Here is a 22,707-nt window from a genome sequence, read left to right on the forward strand (position 1 = left end):
GTTGAGTGTCATCAGAAAGAAATGTGGCTATATTGGTCACTAATTTTTTGGGGTTTTGTTTTTGCATGTCAGAAATGTTTATTTCTAAATTTTGTGCAGTTATATTGGTTTACCTGTTGAAAATAAACCAGTGAGATGGGAATATATTTGGTTTTTCTTAAGTTGTCTAATAATTCTGCACAGTAATATTTACCTGCACAAACAGATATCCTCCTAAGATAGCTAAATCTAAAAAAAAAAACACTCCAACTTCCAAAACTATTAATCTTTGATATTTATGAGTCTTTTGGGTTGATTGAGAACATAGTTGTTGATCAATAATAAAAATAATCCGCTAAAATACAACTTGCCTAAAAATTCTGCACACGGTTTATTCTTTATTTTACAGCCACCCCCCACCCCATCCCATACCTATAAAGCCTGAGTTCGGTGTTCGGAGTTCGCATTATATCAGAACCCAAACTCGAGCTTTACAAAACGTTCGGGCAAGGTTCCCGATGTCGAACATCGGGAGTTTCACCCATTACTGGTCACGAACTATAAGTTAAACTATTAGATAGAAAAATGACTTACTTGCTTATCTCATTGCACACAGAGTGTACAATAGACACAGATCCTTCTTGTAATGATAAAATGATAGTTCCCACAGAACATACACTAATACTGCATACACATCCCCACAAAATTCCAAAATTGCAAATGGCCCTTAAGTGTAAGTGTTAAATCACTTACATTTGAGATAGAAAAGAGTAAATAGCCATACGGAAATAGGCCCGTGTATTACTTCTAATAGCCTTAGCCGGGAGCACCGATGGCCTAGGCGTCCCGGGCACAACATCGCGTTAGGAGTGGACACGTGTGCCCCTACATAGCGGGATAGACCCACGGGGCACCTAATTACCCCTATATATTTCAGTCTCCACATCACTATCGAAGGAGGCAACTGAGCCACCAATGGAGTCCTTTACCCATATACGCAAGTACTGCCATTTGTGTTCCTAAACACACTTTTTAAATACATTTTATTGGCATATCACCTCTATATTGAATTGTTCTTCCAATCTACAAACAACTTTTAATCAACTGCTGTCTTTAAAGGTACCGTCACACTTTGCAACGCTCCACCGATCCCACCATCTGACCTGGCAAGTATCGCTGGAGCGTCGCTACATGGTCGCTGGTGAGCTGTCAATCACTCAGATCTCCACAGCGATCAGAGATCAGCCACCAGCCACCAGCGATGTGACGACGTTGTGCTTGGTAACCATAGTACACATCGGGTTACTAAGCAAAGCGCTTTGCTTATAGTTACCCGATGTGTACCTTGGCTACGTGTACAGGGAGCAGGGAGCTGGCTTCTAGAAGCTGCGGATGCTGGTAACTAGAGATGAGCAATGTTCGAGTCGAACGGTTCGCCAATTTCATGTTCGAGGGATTTTGGAGGGTGTTCGAGTCGTTCGACGAACTCAAACAATTTGCTAAAAGTTCGGCAGTTCAAGTTATGTTCGAAAACAGTTTGATCACCAAAAAGCGTAGCTAGTTACTAGCTGGCTTTTCACTGTAATAGTGTGAGTCACTGTGAATCATGATATTCTCAAAATTCAGCTTATAGTGTGCGGGGGGGACGGGGTTTAGATCAGTGCTGCTGCTGAGTGCTGAAAGAATGGCGATCGCCTTTTTTTTTTTTCCCTAACCGCACGTACAGTGGGGTGGGCCAGGCTGCCAGCAAATCACAGACACACACATAGCCAAGTAGACTTTTGCCTGACAAGCAAGGGCATGTGTCATAAGCTGTGCATGTCACATGTCCTTGCCTTATAAGACATGGCCCTTTTCCCCATCGCCGCCATTATCTGTCTGCTGCGGGTGGGTGACAGTCACCGCTCCCGCTCCTGCTGCTGTGTGCGCTATAGACATACAGTACAATCTACACAGTGCTTTAGGGATTAGGGATTACTTGTAATTTCAGCCCTTTTCAGGGCTACATTACAGCCGTTCATAGCCATAATTGCTAGGCAGGTCTGTGCCAACACTGTGCTGGGGTTTCTATCACAGCGTATGGCTACATCAGCTCAGGCAATTCCTTGGGGCATTGTTTCATTGGCAGGGATAGAAAGTGAGGCTTCTTTTGCTGACCAGCAAGCTACAGCACCTGTGAATTCTACACACCTGCCCATTTTTGCTACGCAATTTTAATTGCAAACAGTGCTGACACTTTTAGTGGCATACTAAAATTGTCTGGGATACTAACTTAGTGTTCCATTGCTGTCCATCTAGCTACAGCACCTTTGCATTCTACACACCTGCCCATTTTTGCTACGCAATTTTAATTGCAAACAGTGCTGACACTTTTAGTGGCATACTAAAATTGTCTGGGATAATAACTTAGTGTTCCTTTGCTGTCCAGCTAGCTACAGCACCTGTACATTCTACACACCTGCCCATTTTTGCTACGCAATTTTAATTGCCAAAAGTGCTGCCATTGTTAGGGCCATACTTTCATTGTCTGTGATACTACGTTAGGATTCTTCTGCTGACAATTTTGCTATACCACGTCTGCATTGTACAGCTCCTGTCCATTTGTGCTACGCAATTTTAATTGCCAAAAGTGCTGTCATTGTTAGGGCCATACTTTCATTGTCTGGGATACTACATTAGGGTTCCTCTGCTGACAATTTTGCTATACCACCTCTGCATTGTACATCACCTGTCCATTTGTGAACGCAATTTTAATTGCCAAAAGTGCTGCCATTGTTAGGGCCATACTTTCATTGTCTGGGATAGTCACTGTTGGTTCTTCAGCTGTCAATAAAGCTAGACCACCTCTGCATTGTACACCACCTCTACATTTTTTCTACGACATTTTAAGTGTCCAATCTGGTCACAAACAAAATGAGTGGCAAAAGGACAGATGCTGGTGGAAAGGGGAACAGGCGTGTTGGAAAGGGAAAAAAGTTTGTGTCCGTGGGTTAGGTGGTAAAGCTACAGTAACATCTGCTGAAGAAAGGCCATCTTCCAGCATAAGTAAGATGTCTACTACTTTTCGTGGACAATCTGATGTGATCCTTTTCTACGGAACCGAACAACTCTAACAAAGGTAGATGATGCACAAAAAAAGAACATGCTTGAGTGGACCTCAAGTGCTCCAACAAGTGGCCTCTCCTCCACCTCAACTTCAACATCCAAAAACAACAGTCCTCTGAGTTGTCACCTCAATCGCACTTGCTTTCTACCAGCTCTCAAGTCTCCACCCGCCCTGCAGAGTATGGTGTAACAGAGATGGGTGAGTCTGCAGAGCTGTTCAGTCACACTATAGCCTGGGAATCAGAGGTCTGCTCCCAAGCTACAGTGAGTACAGACCAGGAAATGATCTGCAGTGATGCCCAGAAGCTTTGTGAGTCAGATTCAGGCCCTGATGACCAAGTTTCTAATGTAGACCCTCATTCCGAAACTGTAACTCCTCTTGGAGGAGACAATGAGGAACATACTGATGACGATGAGACTCAGATACCTGAGTCAGAGTACTGGTAGCACGTCAACAACTGCATCCTCAGCCACAACTCTGCCTGTGAGCACAAGTCGGGGTGGCTCTGCAGGTCACATGGGCTCTAATAGTTGCCTAGCCTGGTACTTTTTTGACATCGCAAAGGATCACCCAACTCATGTGATCTGTAAGATTTGTCGCCATTCTGTAAGTAGAGGCCAAAAACTCACTAGTTAGACTACTTCGTCCATGAACTGTCACATGAATAACAAGCATAAGTCCCAGTAGGAAGCTCACTAAGCTCACTGTGCTACAATGCGGCCTAGCGGAGCGGGCCAACCACCGTCTGCCCCTTCAAGTGCATCTGCGTACTCTTCATCCTCTATGACTGTGGGGACAGCTGTCACACATGCTTTTCGACGCAGACCTTCCACCTCTTTAACCGTAACAGGCAGTTTGATTGGCAGGTGGTCAGTTGCTTTGGAAGGAGAAACAGGTACTGGTGTAGAGCTCTCTCAGACATCGAGAGCACCAACTTTGGATGAAGGCAACATCATGTCTCCGCCTGCACTTTCCTCACAGACCTGCAATTTTCCAGGGACACCCTACTCAACGCCATCTCCACACAGCAGCCAGATCTCGGTCCCTCAGATGTGGACAATTAAAAGACCATTTCCTCCTAGCCATGACAAAGCTAAGAGGTTGACTTTCACCCTCTGCAAGCTGTTGGCTACAGAAATGCTGCCTTTCTGCCTGGTGGACACAGAGGATTTTCAAGACCTTATGTCCGTCGCTGTGCCCCAGTACCAGATGCCCAGTCGCCACTACTTCTCCAAGAAAAGCGTGCCTGCACTACACCAGCATGTCGCACACAACATCACCGCTTCCTTGAGAAATTCTGTGTGTGACAGGGTGCATTTCACCACCAATAGTTGGACCAGTAAGCATGGACAGGGGCGTTACATGTCGCTGACTGGGCACTGGGTAACTATGGTGAGAGATGGAGAAGGGTCTGCTGTACAAGTCTTGCCGTCCACGAGTTGTGTGTCAATCCTCTGTATGTAGAAGTTCCTCCACTGCTTCTGCCTCCTCAACCTTGTCTGGGTCCTTCACCTCCACCCAAAGCCTGTCTGGTCAGGCAACCCACGTTGTAACTGCACACAAGGAATCCCGCACACCTCCTTACTATGCTGGCAGCAGAGCTCAACGGCATCAGGTGGTCTTTACGTTGAAATGTCTGGGAAATAACAGTCACACAGCTGAGGAGTGGTCAGCTCTGGAGACCGAGTTTCGTAAATGGTTGTCTCCACTCAACCTGCAGCCAGGGAAGGTCGTGTGCGACAATGCTGCAAACCTGGGTGCGGCCCTTCGCCGGGACAAGGTGACACACATGCCTTGTATGGCTCACATGTTGAACCTTGTTGTCCAGCAATTTTTAACCCACTATCCCGGCCTAGATGGGCTTCTGCACAGGGCACGGTCACTCTCTGCTCACTTCCGACGTTCAACCGCTGCAGCTGACCGACTTGCATCGCTCCAGAAGTCTTTCGGCCTGCCGGTTCACCGCCTAAAATGCAATGTATCGACACGCTGGAATTCGACTCTCCACATGTTGCAGCGACTGTGGCAGCACCGCCGAGCCCTGGTGCAATACGTTATGACGTATAGCCTGGGCCAATGAGATGCAGAGGTGGGGCAGATCACGCTGATGGAGTGGTCTCAGATCAAGGACCTATGCACCTTTCTGCACAGTTTCGACATGGCGACAAATATGTTTAGCACTGACAATGCCATTATCAGCATGACAATTCCAGTCATTTACATGCTGGAACACACGCTAAACACTATTCGGAGTCAGGTGGTGGGGACAAGAGGAAGGGGAGGAAGTACAGGAGGATTCATATGCGGCAGGGATACCAACATCTACAAGGTCCAGACGTTCATCATCACCAAGGCGGCAGGCATGGGACGGTGGAGTAGAGGGATTAACAAGGGCGCATGGTAGCAGCCAAACTGTTGAGGAAGGTGCAGGAGCCCAGGAAGAAATGGAGGAAGAACTGTCGATGGGCATGGAAGACTCAGCAGATGAGGGAGACCTTGGTGAAATGTCGGTCGTTCGAGGTTGGGGGGGAGATGTCTGAGGAAAGAAGCACGGTTATCACCTCGCCGCCACAAACACAGCGTGGACTTGGTCCGCATGGATGCGCTAGACACATGAGCTCCTTCTTGCTGCACTACCTACAACATGACCCTCGGATTGTCTGAATTAGAAGTAATGATGACTACTGGTTTGCCACACTATTAGATCCCCGGTACAAGTCCAAATTTGGCGAAATAATTCCAGCCATAGAAAGGGACGCACGTATGCAGGAGTATCATCAGAAGCTGTTACGCAATCTTAGCTTGGTTTTTCCACCAAACACCAGTGGTGCACAGAGTGAATCTCCCAGTTGTAACTTGCCAAGCATGGGACTGTCTCGTCATCATCAGTCAAACTGTACCAGCAACACTGTATCTGGTGGTAACAGCAATTTTATGGAATTGTTTCATAATTTTTTTAGACCATCCAATGCAAGACCACAAGAGACAAGAAGTCTGACACATAGTCAACGGCTGGAGAGGATGATACAGGAGTATCTCTAAATGAACATCGATGCCATGAATTTGCAACTGGAGCCTTGCTCATTTTGGGCTTCCAATCTTGAAAAATGGCCTGAGCTTGCCACTTACGCCTTGGAGATCTTGTCGTGATCCGCAGCCAGCGTTGTCTCGGAACGTGTCTTCAGTGCTGCTGGGTGTGTGGTGACAGATAAGCGCACGCGTCTGTCCAGTGACAATGTGGACAGACTAACGTTCATCAAGTTGAACAAGTCATGGATCCGCAAGGACTTTACTACCCCTGTGTCATCCTGGGAAGAGTAAAGGCTGGCGTATTTTGGAATGTACTTGATGCAAATCAAAATGTGAAGTTTGCAACTGGGGGACAAGTGATGCCACTTAAGTGGTTTCTGTGGCCCAATTTTTGGAGAAAAGGGAGACTCTGCTTGGAGTCCCCTTGCTGTGTTTTACATGTTTTTAGAAGGGCATGACATGCCTATATCGGTGTCTCTTCCTCCTTTTACTCATCCAGCTCTTTTGTTTTTGCATGAGTATATGTCCTTCTCACTTTTCCATGTGTTTGTGGTGTCTTGTGAGTTGTTTGTCACCTTTTGGACACCTTAGAAGGTGTTTTCTATGTATTTGTATGTATTTGTGTTTGCCTGCCATTGTTTTCAATGGGGTTCGAGTTGGTTCGTCGAACGTTCGTCGAACGTTCGACGAACTTGTCCTCCGTTCGATGAACTGAACTCGAACTCTAGGGGAGTGGCTCATCTCTACTGGTAACCAAGGTAAATATCGGGTAACCAAGCAAAGCGCTTTGCTTGGTTACCCGATGTGTACCTTGGTTACCAGCGTCCGCAGAAGCCGTCTCCCTGCTCCCTGCACATTCAGATCGTTGCCCTCTCGCTGACAAACACAGCGATGTGTGCTTCACAGCGGGAGAGCAACGACCAAAAAATGGTCCAGGACATTCAGCAATGACCTGCGACCTCACAGCAGGAGCCAGGTCGTTGCTGGATGTCACTCACAGCGACATCGCTAGCAAGATCGCTGTTGCGTCACAAGAACCCTGACTCAGCAGCGATGTCACTAGCGATGTCGCTTAGTGAGACGTGGCCTTAAGTCTATTAGAAGAATGGGTATTTACTCTTTTCTAACTCACATGGAAATCAGTTAACCCTTAGGGTACCTTCACACTTAGCGATGCAGCAGCGATCCGACCAGCGATCTGACCTGGTCAGGATCGCTGCTGCATCGCTACATGGTCGCTGGTGAGCTGTCAAACAGGCAGATCTCACCAGCGACCAGTGAACAGCCCCCAGCCAGCAGCGACGTGCAAGCGACGCTGCGCTTGCACGGAGCTGCCCTGCGGAGACTGGTAACTAAGGTAAACATCGGGTATGGTTACCCGATGTTTACATTAGTTACCAGCGCACAGCTGTGTGTGCAGGGAGCAGGGAGCCGCGCACACTGAGCGCTGGCTCCTTGCTCTCCTACCATAGCTACAGTACACATCGGGTTAATTAACCCGATGTGTAATGCAGCTACATGTGCAGAGAGCAGGGAGCCGCGCACACTGCTTAGCGCTGGCTCCTTGCTCTCCTAGCTGCTGTACACATCGGGTTAATTAACCCGATGTGTACAGCAGCTACATGTGCAGAGAGCCGGAGCCGGCAGCACAGGCAGCGTGAGAGCTGCAGATGCTGGTAACTAAGGTAAATATCGGGTAACCACCTTGGTTACCCGATGTTTATCTTGGATACAGCTTACCTCAGCTGTCAGACGCCGGCTCCTGCTCCCTGCTCGCTTCATTTGTCGCTCTCTTGCTGTCACACACAGCGATCTGTGTGTCACAGCAGGAGAGCGGCTTTGAAGAAAATGAACCAGGGCTGTGTGTAACGAGCAGCGATCTCGCAGCAGGGGCCAGATCGCTGCTCAGTGTCACACACAGCGAGATCGCTAATGAGGTCACTGCTGCGTCACAAAAAGCGTGACTCAGCAGCGATCTCGGCAGCGAGCTCGCTGTGTGTGAAGCACCCCTTACACCTAGGGTTCATTTGCACTTTTGGAAAGTTGTTGGGATTGTATATGCAACATTATTGTATGTTCTGTGGGCACTATCATTTTGTTATCATTACAAAAAGGATCTGTGCCTATTGTACACTCGTTATGCAATGAGATAAGCGCATAAGCCATTTTTGTATCTAATAGTTAGTTAATTGATTTTATATCGATTTTATATTTTGATAAATTAGACATTTTGAACTTAGTGAAGCCAAATATGTGTATTTTTTAAATTGTTTTAATTGTTTTATTTTCAATGGAGCAAAAGGGGGGTGATTTGAATTTTTTGTGTTTTTTATTTATATTCTTTTAAAACTTTTTTTTTCACTTTTTATTGATTATACTAGTAACCTTGAAGCTGACATAGTCCAATCGCTTCTGCTGTTCAGGGCAATGCTTCAGCACCGCTTGTAAAAAACAAACAAGAAAAGAATGCTCATACTTTGTCTTGCCACGTCTGTAACAACCCGATCTATATATCTGTCACACTAGTTAACCTTTTCAGTGAACACGGTAAAAAAAAATAAAACACATAGCAAAAACTGTCTTTTCATCATACAGCTGATAAAGTGTACTAAAAAGCGATCAAAAAGTCATATATACAGTACATTTAAAACCAGCAGTTTAAATAGACTATCTAAAAAGACACATATGCATGTTTTTCTCACTATCTGACATGAAATCAGAATAAACCTTTCCCGTTTTAGGTCAATTAGGAACCAAAATTATGTATATTTGCCAAATGCCAGAATAATGAGAGAGAGCGAGAGAGAGAGAGAGAGAGAGAGAGAATGTTTTAAGACATTTTTATTACTTTCTGCAAAATCAAAAGTATACATTAATTTCATTAGTATTTGGTACCATTGCCCTTAAACTGTATGACTTGGCTAAAATGTTTTTGATATCCTTCCTCAAGCTTCTCACAATAGTTGGTAGGAATTTGAGCCCTTTCCTCCTGACAGAACTGGTGTAACTGAGCCATGTTTGTAGGTCGCCTTGCTCGCACTTGCCTTTTCAGCTTTGCCCATAAATTTTCAATAGGATTGTGATCAGGGTTTTGTGATGGCCACTACAAAACATTGACTTTGTTATCCTAAAGCCACTTTGTAACCAGTTATGCAGTATGCTTCAGGTTATTGTACATTTAGAAGACCATTTCTGCCCAAGCATTAAGTTCCTGGCTGATATCTTGAGATGTTGCTTCAGTATTGCCACATAATCTTAGTTCCTCATGCACTAGTCCCTCCTGCAGCAAAACAACCCAACATCATGATGCTGCCACACCCGTGTTTCACAGTTGCAATGGTGTTCTTAAGCTTCAAAGCTTCTCCCTTTTTCCTCCAAATGTAACAATGGTCATTACAGCCAAACAGTTCAATTTTAGTTTCCTCAAACCACAAGACATGTCTCTTCAAAATCCTAAAATTAAGGTCTTGGTTCCTGTGTGCATTTGCAAACATAACTCTGGCATTTTTATGTTTCTTTTATCGTGATGGCTTCTTCCTTTTCAGAGTGGCCTTTCAGCCCATGTTGATACAGTACTAGTTGCATTTGGGATAATGACACAATCTTACCAGCTTCCGCCAGCATCTTCACAAGGTCTTTTACTTTTGTTCTTGGGTTAATATGCACATGTCTGACCAAACCATGTTTATCTCTGGTACACAGAATCCGTCTCCTTCCTGAGTGGTATGATGGCTGGATGTTCACATCCTGTTTGTACTTGCAGATAATTGACTCTTCAGATGAGCAAGGCACCTTCAGGTATCTGGAAATTGCACCTGAGGATGAACAAGTCCATAATTCTCTTCCTGAGATCTTGGCTGATTTCTTTTTACTTTCCATGATCCTGCACAAAGAAGCAGTGTGTTTCAGGTGTGCATTGAAATACATCCACAGGTGTGTCTCTAATTAACCTAGATGTTGCCAATAAATCAGAAGCTTCTAAAGACATGACATCATCATATGGGCTGTCCCATATTGTTTAAATGCATAGTACTCTTATGCGGGCATCACACGGTACGATATATCGGGCGATATGTCGGCGGGGTAACATCATAAGTGACGCACATCCGGCATCGTTTGATATATCGTAGCGTGTGACAGCTACGAACGATGGTGAACGAGCAAAAATACTCACCGTATCGTTGCTCGTTGACACGTCGATCATTTTCAAAAATAAAAATTTGTTTCTTCTTCTGTGCGCCGGTGGTTCATCGTTCCCGGGGCAGCAGACATCGCTCCGTGTGACACCCCAGGAACCTGTCCCATCTAAAATACTGTATTTAAAAGCTTACTGGTGGTGGCTGCAGGTTATAGGGGCCAAATATGGTGACAGGTTCACTTTAAAGAAATGATAAAAATGAGCTTTATTATTGCTTATTCCAATAGGTGGCACAAGAGTTCCTGCCTTCTTCCTCTCTGAGAGGCTGTTTGCATAGTCTTCACAAATAATTTTTATTGAAATTTTTAGAAAAATATTTACAGGAAAAGAAAAAAGAAAACAAAAGCAAAAACACATAAACAATATACAATAATCACATCTATAAAGTGGGGAGGGATGAAAAAGGAGGTAAGGGTAGGAAACAATGTTTTATTACAGGGAAAGAAAAAAGGAACATTAAGGCGGGCTTTGCACGCTGCGACATCGGTAACAATGTGTTACCGATGCTGCAGCGATAGTCCCGCCCCCGTCGCACGTGCGATATCTAGTGAAAGCAGCCGTAGCGATTATTATCGCTACGGCAGCTTCACACATACATACCTGCTGTGCGACGTCCCTCTGGCCAGCGACCCGCCTCCTTCCTAAGGGGGCGGGTCATGTGGCGTCACAGCGACGTCACACGGCAGGCGGCCAATTGAAGCGGAGGGGCGGAGATGAGCAGGATGTAAACATCCCGCCCACCTCCGTCCTTCTCATTGCAGCCGGGAGGCAGGTAAGGTGATGTTCCTCGCTCCTGCGGCTTCACACACAGCGATGTGTGCTGCTGCAGGAGCGAGGAACAACATCGCACCTGTCTCTGCACCGGCATTATGGAAATGTCGGAGGCTGCAGCGATGATACGATAACGACGCTTTTGCGCTCGTTCATCGTATCAAAAAGGTTTTACACGTTGCGATATCGAGTGTGACGCCGGATGTGTGTCACTTTCGATTTGACCCCATCGACATCGCACGTGCGATGTCGCAACGTGTAAAGCCGCCCTAACTCTTTTGAAGAAAAGGAAGGGAAGATGACAAAGGTTAATATGTGTATACTTACAATACTATTAATTCCTTATTGACACAGATACTGATAAGTCTAAAAGTAGTAGCTAAAAGGGGAAAAAAACAGGTTAGTAACAAACAGTAGACAATAAACTTTGTTTTCGTGTTTCACGTTTGTCATGTTTTTGAACCTGTGACGACTCAATGGGTGAAAAGTTCTATTGAAATCCACTTGACAATCCTAAGGTGCAGTGAGTACCTAGAGAAGCCAAAAAAAAAGAATCAAACATGTTTATTAGCTGTAAATAAATAAGCTAGATTAGAAGAAAAGTCTCAAGTTCTTTGATGTGTTCCTTTTTCGAGAGCGACATCCATTGAAGTTCAAATCTTGGTTTATTCTTGTCCCTTCACCACAGTGTTGATTTTTAATTACCGAAGAAGGTCTGGGCCATCATCAGGAGAGGAAATTGAGATTGATGGAATTGTAAGATTGATGAGTTGGTTCACTGGTACTTAATTCCTGCTTGGGTTAGTTCTTTCATTATTTTTTAAAAAGATTTACCGGCTTGGATGGTAGATCTGGAGAGGTCTTACTCTTTAAATAGGAGAATGGTGTTGAATGGCTTCTGTGGTTTCTGAGAGTCTCTTGTGACTGCAAATTGGTTATTCCTAATATACGAGGAACAAAATGTATTTATTACGTCTCTATGAATTTTTCCTGGAAGGTGTTGTGGTTCAGGAATCCTGTATGATTCGAGAATGATTTCTTTGTTAGAGAGTTTCAGCAATGTTTGTAATATATTGGTCCAGATTAGCAGGCAATATTTTTTTCAGGAATTCCTTATTTTTATTTTTTTTTTTTTCTGGATTGATCTTTCAAGTTGGCCAATTTAAAAGTCAATGAGGAATTTTCTTCCTGAGTAGTGATTTTGAAGATTTTTCTGATTTTGTTGTAGGGTATTGACTGAGTTGTTTATTTCTTTTAGCTGAATGTTTTATCTTTGAGATCTCCGAGGCAATTATTGAAGTTTGTGATATGATAATACAGGTCTGCGACTAAAAAGCTGTTTGACTATTTTCATCTAATTTCCATGTATTTTGATGTGCTGAAAATGAAAAAAATATTGAAAAAAATCCTGGACGTCAGGATTTGCCACAAAATGCAAAATTCTCTTCAAATGTAGTAAATTTTTCTTAATTTTTATTCTTTTTTTTTTTTTAGGGTTTTGAAAGTCTAAATTACTATTAATTAATTAATTCACATCAATGCATTGAAGATATATAATGCAAAAAAAATATAACTTTCAAAGAAAATAACTTTCAGAGTGAGCTAATGAAACCAGCATCAACATTTTGCAAGCTGAATGAGCAGACTCTAACATGCCCAGGCTTGTTTCAATTGTTTTATCTTTGTTCTCGCCTGTTCACACTTTTTAATCTCAGTTCGTGTTAGCTCTTCATATTCAACCGTGTTTCCCAAAATTAGCATTATGGCTCAGTGGAAGTGTATTATTCACCTGACCGTGCACCCCTCCCCCAGTTGCCACAGGTAATCTCATTCTATATAGCAGGTTCCTACGTGCCCATACACAGGAGGTTTTTAACCCAGAGAGAGGCTTCAGAATAGTGTTAGGTACCCAGTTAGGCTATGTGCGCACTAGGCGTTTTTGCCGCGTTTTTAGCGGCGTTTTTTACCGCGTTTTTGTGCTGAAAACGCAGTGACATTGCTTCCCCAGCAATGTCAATGGGTTTTCAGAAGTGCTGTCCTCACACAGCGTTTTTTTTTAGCTGCGTTTTTGTGGTGACCACAAAAACGCAGCATGTCAATTATTTCTGCGTTTTCCACTGCGTTTTTCACTCATTGAATTCAATGAGATGTTAAAAACGCAATGAATAACGCATATAGCCGCGTTTCTATGACTAAAAACGCAGCTATAAACGCAAGGGGTGGGTACTACAGTGACGTGTACAGGAAGAGGATTCCTTCTGTTGGTAAACACAGAAGCATGAATCCTCCCGGTACCGTCACCGCTGCCTCCACCTCCCGTCCTGTGCATGTCAGCTCCGTGCGGCGCCATGTCTGGGCGGGAGGTGGAGGCAGCGGCGAAAACCAAAGTGAACAGTAGAAAAAAAAAATGTCATATACTCACCTGTCCGCAGGGTCCCGGTGCCATGCCCGCTCCCAGCTCCTCCCGGTCCCGCCGCTCTGGCTGTGTGCAGTCTCCCCGGGGCAGGACCTTGCTTGCAGGACCTGGCGCTGATCACCTGATGCAGTCACCTGACGCATCAGCTGATCGCGGTGTCGCCGGCTTTTTCGCGCCCGGCCGGCTATCAGCTGATCCTGCCGTCAGGGGACTTCATCAGCTGATTACCAGCAGCTCCGGCAGCGATCGTATAGGATCAGACTCCTGTCCAATCGATCGCTCCAGGAGCTGCCGGTAATCACCACAGCACATAAGTGAGTATTATTTTTTTTTTTTTTCTACTGATGCATCTGCTGATTGTATAATCGGCTTTTATACAATCAGCTGATGTATGATGTGATTCAGGCACTTGATCCTGACACATCATCTGATCGCTTTGCCTTCCAGCAAACCGATCAGATGATATTGGATCCGGATTGGACGGCGCGGGACCCTGACCCAGGATTACTGCGGAGGGGGGGTTTATTTCAATAAAGATGGAGTCACTAATTGTGTTGTGTTTTATTTCTAATAAAAATATTTTTCTCTGTGTTGTGTTTTTTTTTTATCATTACTAGAAATTCATGGTGGCCATGTCTAATATTGGCGTGACACCATGAATTTCGGGCTTAGGGCGAGCTATACAGCTAGCCCTAACCCCATTATTACCTAGCTAGCCACCCGGCTTCAGGGCAGCTGGAAGAGTTGGATACAGCGCCAGAAGATGGCGCTTCTATGAAAGCGCCATTTTCTGGGGTGGCTGCGGACTGCAATTCGCAGTGGGGGTGCCCAGAAAGCATGGGCACCCTGCACTGTGGATTCCAATCCCCAGCTGCCTAGTTGTACCCGGCTGGACTCAAAAATTAGGCGAAGCCCACGTCATTTTTTTTTTTAATTATTTCATGAAATAATTAAAAAAAAAGGGCTTCTCTATATTTTTGGTTCCCAGCCGGGTACAAATAGGCAGCTGGGGGTTGGGGGCAGCCCGTACCTGCCTGCTGTACCCGGCTAGCATACAAAAATATGGCGAAGCCCACGTCATTTTTTTTTTCTTTTTGGGCAAAAAACTGCATACAGTCCTGGATGGAGGATGCTGAGACTTGTAGTTCTGCAGCTGCTGTCTGCTCTCCTGCATACACTAGTGAATGGAGGATGCTGAGACTTGTAGTTCTGCAGCTGCTGTCTGCTCTCCTGCATACACTAGTGAATGGAGGATGCTGAGACTTGTAGTTCTGCAGCTGCTGTCTGCTCTCCTGCATACACTAGTGAATGGAGGATGCTGAGACTTGTAGTTCTGCAGCTGCTGTCTGCTCTCCTGCATACACTAGTGAATGGAGGATGCTGAGACTTGTAGTTCTGCAGCTGCTGTCTGCTCTACTGCATACACTAGTGAATGGAGTATGCTGAGCCTTGAAGTTCTGCAGCTGCTGTCTGCTCTCCTGCATACACTAGTGAATGGAGGATGCTGAGACTTGTAGTTCTGCAGCTGCTGTCTGCTCTCCTGCATACACTAGTGAATGGAGGATGCTGAGACTTGTAGTTCTGCAGCTGCTGTCTGCTCTCCTGCATACACTAGTGAATGGAGGATGCTGAGACTTGTAGTTCTGCAGCTGCTGTCTGCTCTCCTGCATACACTAGTGAATGGAGGATGCTGAGACTTGTAGTTCTGCAGCTGCTGTCTGCTCTCCTCCATACACTAGTGAATGGAGGATGCTGAGACTTGTAGTTCTGCAGCTGCTGTCTGCTCTCCTGCATACACTAGTTCTGCAGCTGTCTGCTCTCCTGCATACAATGAACATTTTGAAGAAGGAAATGACATCAGACCTTTTTTTTTTTTTTTTCATCAACAATCTTTAATGGCATTGTGCACTGATTAAAAACGCAGTGAGCAAAAACGCAGCAAAAAACGCACCAAATCGCGGCAAAAACGCATGCGTTTTTGCCGCGTTTTTTTAGCCGCGGGTGCGTTTTTTAGACAAAAACGCACATAAAAACGCAGCGTGAAAAAAACGCCTAGTGCGCACATAGCCTTACGAGATATGTCGTGAAGGGGCAACTGGGCAGATATACAAATGGCCATTTCTATATGCTAAATATCTAATTTTTCTTAGATTTTCCTTAGCAGTAATGCAGGTCCATGTTCACACATTCATGGTTTCCATACTTTAGCATTATCAGAGCACAAACTGTCTTTTTTTGTATTTTATGTCATGTTCAGTTATGCGCCTGTTCACACGTCAGGTCGATGAGGCTGAGTGCAGGCAGTCTTTTTTGTCTATATCAAGAGGGTCATACCTTCTGACCGTGCACCCCTCCCCCAGTTGCCGCAGGTAATCTCATTCTATATAGCAGGTTCCTACGTGCCCATACACAGGAGGTTTTTAACCCAGAGAGAGGCTGCAGAATAGCGTTAGGTACCCAGTTACGAGATATGCCGTGAAGGGGCAACTGGGCAGATATACAAATGGCCATTTCTATATGCTAAATATCTCATTTTTCTTAGATTTTCCTTAGCAGTAATGCAGGTCCATGTTCACACATTCATGGTTTCCATACTTTAGCATTATCAGAGCGCAAACTGTCTTTTTTTGTAGTTTCTGTTACATTTGTGGTGAATATACAGTGTTGAAGCAACAGCTGAATATTACAGACTTTGTAAAAAAAAAGTATACTTCGCATATTTTGGACTAAAACTTGGAGATCAAGATAAAGCTTGGGCGCCTCATAAAGTGTGCAAACGGTGTGTTGAGGACCTACGAAATTGGTTCAAGGGTAAGAAAAAAGCTTTCTGTTATGGGATTCCTATGGCATGGCAAGAGCAAAAGAACCATAGTGACGATTGTTACTTTTGTTCATGCGATGTGAAAGGGTATAATTCAAAATGGAAGCATTCCATTTCATACCTCAATATTCACTCAGCAATTCGTCCCATCCCCAAAGGCACAGATATACCAGTACCCAAGGCCCCTGCTACCTTGAAAGAGATAACTATGTCCAAAGAAGTTGGAGTCATACCTGAACCAGATGAATCAAGTTCTGACTTTGAAGATGGTACAAGACCAAAATTGTTTTCCCAGGAGGAGATGAATGATTTGGTAAGAGACTTAAATCTTCCCAAAGATGCCGCTGAGTTACTCGGCTCTAGGCTCAAAAGCAAGAATTTATTGTTGCCAGGAGTGTCTTTTTCATGGTTTCATTGCATCGATGTCGAAGGTTTGATGGATCAATTCAAAATCCAATATGATTCAGCGCAATGGCGTCTTTTTATAGATTCTTCAAAAAGAAGTCTTAAAACAGTTTTACTCGACAACAGCGGTTTTTATGCTTCCAACTCTGTAGGTCATTCCGTACACCTCAAGGAAACCTACGAGAACTTGGAATTGGTTCTTCTTAAACTTAAATATGAAGACCACGGTTGGCAAGTGTGCAGGGATTTGAAAGTCTTGTGCATGCTGCTCGGGCAACAAGCTAGGTATATCAAATACCCTTGTTTTCTGTGTCTATGGGACAGACGAGACAAAATCACTGGACCAAGAAGAATTGGCAGTCGAGGGTGTTCACAGTTGGTGAAAAAAATGTCCTCCAAGACACTTTGGTTCCTCCTCATAAAGTTCTTCTACCACCTCTCCACATCAAATTGGGATTGATGAAGCAATTCGTAAAATCTCTTCCAAAAGATGGAGAATGCTTCAAATACTTGGTCGCCAAGTTTCCAGGCCTCTCGAAGGCAAAATTGAAGGAAGGTGTGTTCGTCGGCCAGACATTAGAAGGCTTATAGCTGATCAAGAGTATATCAATACTATGACGCATCGTCAAAAAGAAGGGTGGATTGCATTTAAAGAGGTCGTAGAGAATTTTTTAGGCAATAACAAAGACCCTGACTACAAACAAATCGTCGGACGAATGCTGAAAGCATTTCAAGCTTTAGATTGCCTGATGAGTTTGAAAGTGCATTTCCTCCATTCCCACCTTGACAATTTTCCTGAAAATTTGGGAGCTGTGAGTGAGGAGCAAGGTGAATGATTCCACCAGGACATTAAAGAGATGCAAAGAAGATACCAGGGAAGATGGAGCATTACAATGATGGCAGACTACTGTTGGACGCTTCAGAGAGACATTACAGATGCTACTCAGAAGCATAAATGTACCAAGAGAAGCCTCACAGGGAAGAAGAATCGATTTTAATGGGTGTTAGTGAGCTCATTACAGTTAAAAAAATGATTTTCATGAAACATTTGTAATAAAAAAATAATTTTATGAGTCTATTTTTATATTATATTTTGAGGCATTTTCTTATTTAACCACTTCACGACCATGGACAGATATATCCATCATGGAGCATGTCCCGTTAAGCCCCGCCCCCTGCCGCGGGCAGGCGGCGGCGGTCGGCACACATATCAGCTGTTTTCAACAGCTGACATGTGTGCCTGCATGTTGTGAGTGGAATCGCTTCCACTTGCAACATTTAACCCCTTAAATCTCGCTGCCAAAGTCTGGCAGCGAGATCTATACGCGCGCGGCCTTGATTTTTACTTACCGCCGCCCCCACCGGAAGTCACGTGCGTGATCATGTGACTTTCAGTGGTTGCTATCGTAGCGCAGGGTCATATGATGACGCCTGCAGCTATGAAGTTTCACTTTCGTTTTCCCTCGGCCGGGAGCAGAGAGAAACAGGAAGTGACTGAATCTGCTGTTTACAGCCGTATAGCTGTGATCAGCAGATAGATAAGAGCGATCTGATTGCTGATCGCTATAGCCCCCTAGGGGGACTAGTAAAATAAAAAAAAAAGTTTTAAAAAATAAAAAAAAATAAAAAAACCTAAAAGTTCAAATCACCCCCCTTTAGCCCCATTGAAAATTAAAGGGTTAAAAAATAAATAAATATACACATATTTTGTATCGCCGCGTTCAGAAATGCCCGATCTATCAAAATATAAAATCAATTAATCTGATTGGTAAACGGCGTAGTGGCAAAAAAATTCCAAATGCCGAAATTACGTTTTTTGGTCGCCGCAAGTTTTACGCAAAATGCAATAACAGGCGATCAAAACATAGCATCTGCGCAAAAATGGTACCATTAGAAACAACAGCTCGAGATGCAAAAAATAAGCTGTCACTGAGCCATAGATCCCAAAAAATGAGAACTCTACGGTTTTTGGAAAATGGCGCAAAACGTGCGCCACTTTTATTGGACAAGCTTGTGAATTTTGTTTAACCCCTTAGATACAAGTAAACCTATACATGTTTTGTGTCTACAAACTCGCACCGACCTCAGGCATCATACCCATACATCAGTTTTACCATATAGTGAACACCGTGAATAAAACATCCCAAAAACTATTGTCCCATCACACTTTTTTTTCCAGTTTTTCCACACTTGGAATTTTTTTGTTGTTTTCCAGTACACCATATGGTAAAAGTTATGGTTTCATTTAAAAGTACAACTTGTCCTGCAGAAAACAAGCCCTCATATGGCAAGAGTGACAGAAAAATAAAAAAGTTACGGCTCTCGGAAGAAGGGGAGCAAAAAACAAAAACGCAAAAACGGAAAGTGCCCTGGGGCTGAAGGGGTTAACATAGTTACTTAAATTGTCAGAAAACGTGATGTCCTATGACAAAACTAAGGTCATTTTCATATTCAGCACACTCAAAAACAAAGATTACGTGGAATAACCAAAACAGCTCTCGAAAAAAAATTTTTTGCAAACCTGTGTAATTTATTGAAACATTTGAATAAGTTTTTTAAATGTATTCTTTATCTCTGATACTGGTTTATCTGTATCTTCTTTATCTTCCGATCCCATCCCATCGTTATCTGAGTAAGAACTGTAAAGAAAGTTGCTACATGAGTCCATGGGATCATCACTTTTTGGATCAGAATGATTGAGGTCTGTGTCAAAATGGTTTTTAGATTCGATTATAAAGTAGAAAGGTTTCCAGCACTTTCTTGAATAAAATTCAGATTTCTTTATTTCGCAAGTTTAAAACATGGCATGGGGTCGCAGGCCCCTCTGGTGCTGACTCTTAAGGCCGCTTTACACGCAATGACATCGCTAAGGAGATGTCGTTGGGGTCACGGAATTCGTGACGCACATCCGTTCTCGTTAGCGACGTCATTGCGTGTGACACGTACGAGTAACCGCTAACGATCAAAAATACTCACCTTATCATTGATCGTTGACACGCTGTCCATTTCCCAAATATCGTTGCTGTTGCAGGTTCAATGTTGTTCGTCGTTCCTGCGGCAGCACACATCGCTATGTGTGACACCGCAGGAATGAAGAACCTCACCTTACCTGCGGCCGCCCGCAATGAGGAAGCAAGGAGGGGGCGGGATGTTCGTCCCGCTCATCTCCTCCCCTCCACTTCTATTGGGCGGCCGCTTAGTGACGCCGAATGAACCGCCCCCTAGAAAGGAGGCGGTTCACCGGTCACAGCGACATCGCTAGGCAGGTAAGTAGTGTGACGGGTCCGGGCGATGTTGTGCGCCACGCGCTGCGATTTGCCCGTGACGCACAACCGACGGGGGCGGGTACGCTCGCTAGTGATCTCGCTAGCTTGTAAAGTGGCCTTAAGTCGTAGGAGGTTTTTACATTCGTCTTGTTTTTTTAGCAGCTGTTGTAAACGAGTTATTATTTGTAGTGTTATCGGGATAGTTGCTGTAATATGTTGAGAAATCTTCAAATATCTTTTTTAAAAATCCCTTTGTTGCAGGTTTATTTGTAGCTGAGATACGTTGTAGAATAACATGAGGGTTAATTTTTTTATAACAGAAACTCTCATTGGATCTTTATAATAGGGGCCATATCCTATGGATGAATCATATCCTAATGATATGGAGTTATCGGACTCTTTTGAATCTTCTGAAGGATCAAAGGTGTATAAAGGATCTGAATACGAGTCGCTTTGGTAGTTGCCTTGATTATGTGTCTCTGGAGAAGTTTCCTGTTACAGTTTATTTAGTAGAGGAATCTCTTCTGGAAGAACAATCTGAGAAAATTCTCTGTATCGAGGGTATAGTTTAAAAAAGGATTTAAGTGCCTTGTTCTCTTTTCCTTGATTATTGCGATCTAAGTTAGAGGGCTTTTGGTTCTCAGTGGGTCCATTTGAAGTGTTTTCTTTTACTGACAAAAGGAATAGGAATTCAGGTGTATCAAGTAATGTGTTGTAATTGTTATTCAGATGTAAAGAGCATCCAAAATTAGAGGACTCGTCCATAAAAGCGTTTTTGTTGATTTACAATATAGGAAGTTCCTGAGAATTATCAGTTCTATAGTTTTGTAAGTGTTAATAGTGCACTTATTCATTGTGTGGCCTATGGTGTTTCCCAATCTACCCTTTCTAAAAGGAATCCTGGAAATGTAAGTTTTATTTTGGGTGGGTTTTTGGTTGTGCCATTTATGAAGTCTTATACCATCTGTTTGTCTACTTCTAAGTGATGGAATTGGGATGTCATTTTTATTGTAGGCTCCCAGATATGTGCCTCCAGGGTTTGATACTGTGCCTGGAGCAAGCTCAGTGCACTCTTGTTTGGTTGAGTCTTCATTGTGCTTAACCAAAGTGTCTGTTTGTTTTAAATTTAATTCCTCCACCATGACCCATCTATTATTGACCCGCTGTCTCAGCTTGCTGGAAACTAGGGTGAGATTTGTGGTGGCTGCAGCTACAGTGACATTTATAATAAGGAATAACGTTTGGAACACCATTCTAAGTCTGAACTGGGTGCAAAAACCTAAAAAAACATCACTATGGGGAGATAAGGTATGCACACCAGTGACTATGTAAGGGGAATACATGAAAGCAGAAACTGCTGTGTGAATACTGACTTGAAAAATCCAATAGCTATATGTAAGAGTGAAAATGTGAAAAATGGAATCTGCATTACTGCCATGAACATATGAATAAAGAGAAATTTAGCTACTGAATTGATCAATGCAATAGAGCCCCAACACTACGCCAAAGTATTTCTCTACGTTGGGGTCCCTAGCTTGTGTGTGTCCTCTCATGCAGTTAAAAAACTTACCGTGTATGGGAAGCTGAAATACTTTGGCGTAGTGTTGGGGCTCTATTGCATTGATCAATTCAGTAGCTAAATGTCTCTTTATTCATATGTTCATGGCAGTAATGCAGATTCCATTTTTCACATTTTCACTCTTCCATATAGCTATTGGATTTTTCAAGTCAGTATTCACACAGCAGTTTCTGCTTTCATGTATTCCCCTTACATAGTCACTGGTGTGCATACCTTATCTCCCCATAGTGATGTTTTTTTAGGTTTTTGCACCCAGTTCAGACTTAGAATGGTGTTCCAAACGTTATTCCTTATTGTTAGTAGTTTTTCGTTTGGGAACCCTCCCCAACCACACCTATTGCCAATCCATATCATACGCATAAATAGCCTGGGTCTCAGCTTCCCATACACGGTAAGTTTTTTAACTGCATGAGAGGACACACACAAGCTAGGGACCCCAACGTAGAGAAATACTTTGGCGTAGTGTTGGGGCTCTATTGCATTGATCAATTCAGTAGCTAAATTTCTCTTTATTCATATGTTCATGGCAGTAATGCAGATTCCATTTTTCACATTTTCACTTTTACATATAGCTATTGGATTTTTCAAGTCAGTATTCACACAGCAGTTTCTGCTTTCATGTATTCCCCTTACATAGTCACTGGTGTGCATACCTTATCTCCCCACAGTGACATTTATAGCTGCTGCTCTATTCTTCTTAGAGAGGTCTCCCTGTGGTGGGTGCCTCACTACTACATAGTTAGAAATGCTAGGAGAGGATTCAGGACACTGTCCCACTGTGCCAGAGGTTGAGGGGAGACTTTGACATCTATGGAGACCGCGGTTGTGATTGCGATCTTGTGGTTCTGCACAAAAATTCTGTGTTACAATTCTCTATGTGCCTCCCTCCTGCAGGTCTGCATGGGTCAAGGAAGGGGTCCGCTGTCAGTGTACATCTTTGGGTCTTCTCAGATTTAAGGAATTTAAGGTGGCACAGAAGGGTTCTTTACAGAGCGGGGTTTGCGCTCCTGCTTGTGTGAAATCACCACTCCTTGCTTAGTAGCGGTGACACAGCACTTTCCATTAGAGCCTTTGGGGTGTTGATTTCTTCTAGTGGAGTCCAATTTCCTCCTTCTAAAGGATTGAGGCATGTTCCA

The sequence above is a fragment of the Anomaloglossus baeobatrachus genome, chromosome 4 (genome assembly GCF_048569485.1).
Source record: "Anomaloglossus baeobatrachus isolate aAnoBae1 chromosome 4, aAnoBae1.hap1, whole genome shotgun sequence".
Taxonomy (NCBI): Eukaryota; Metazoa; Chordata; class Amphibia; order Anura; family Aromobatidae; genus Anomaloglossus; species Anomaloglossus baeobatrachus.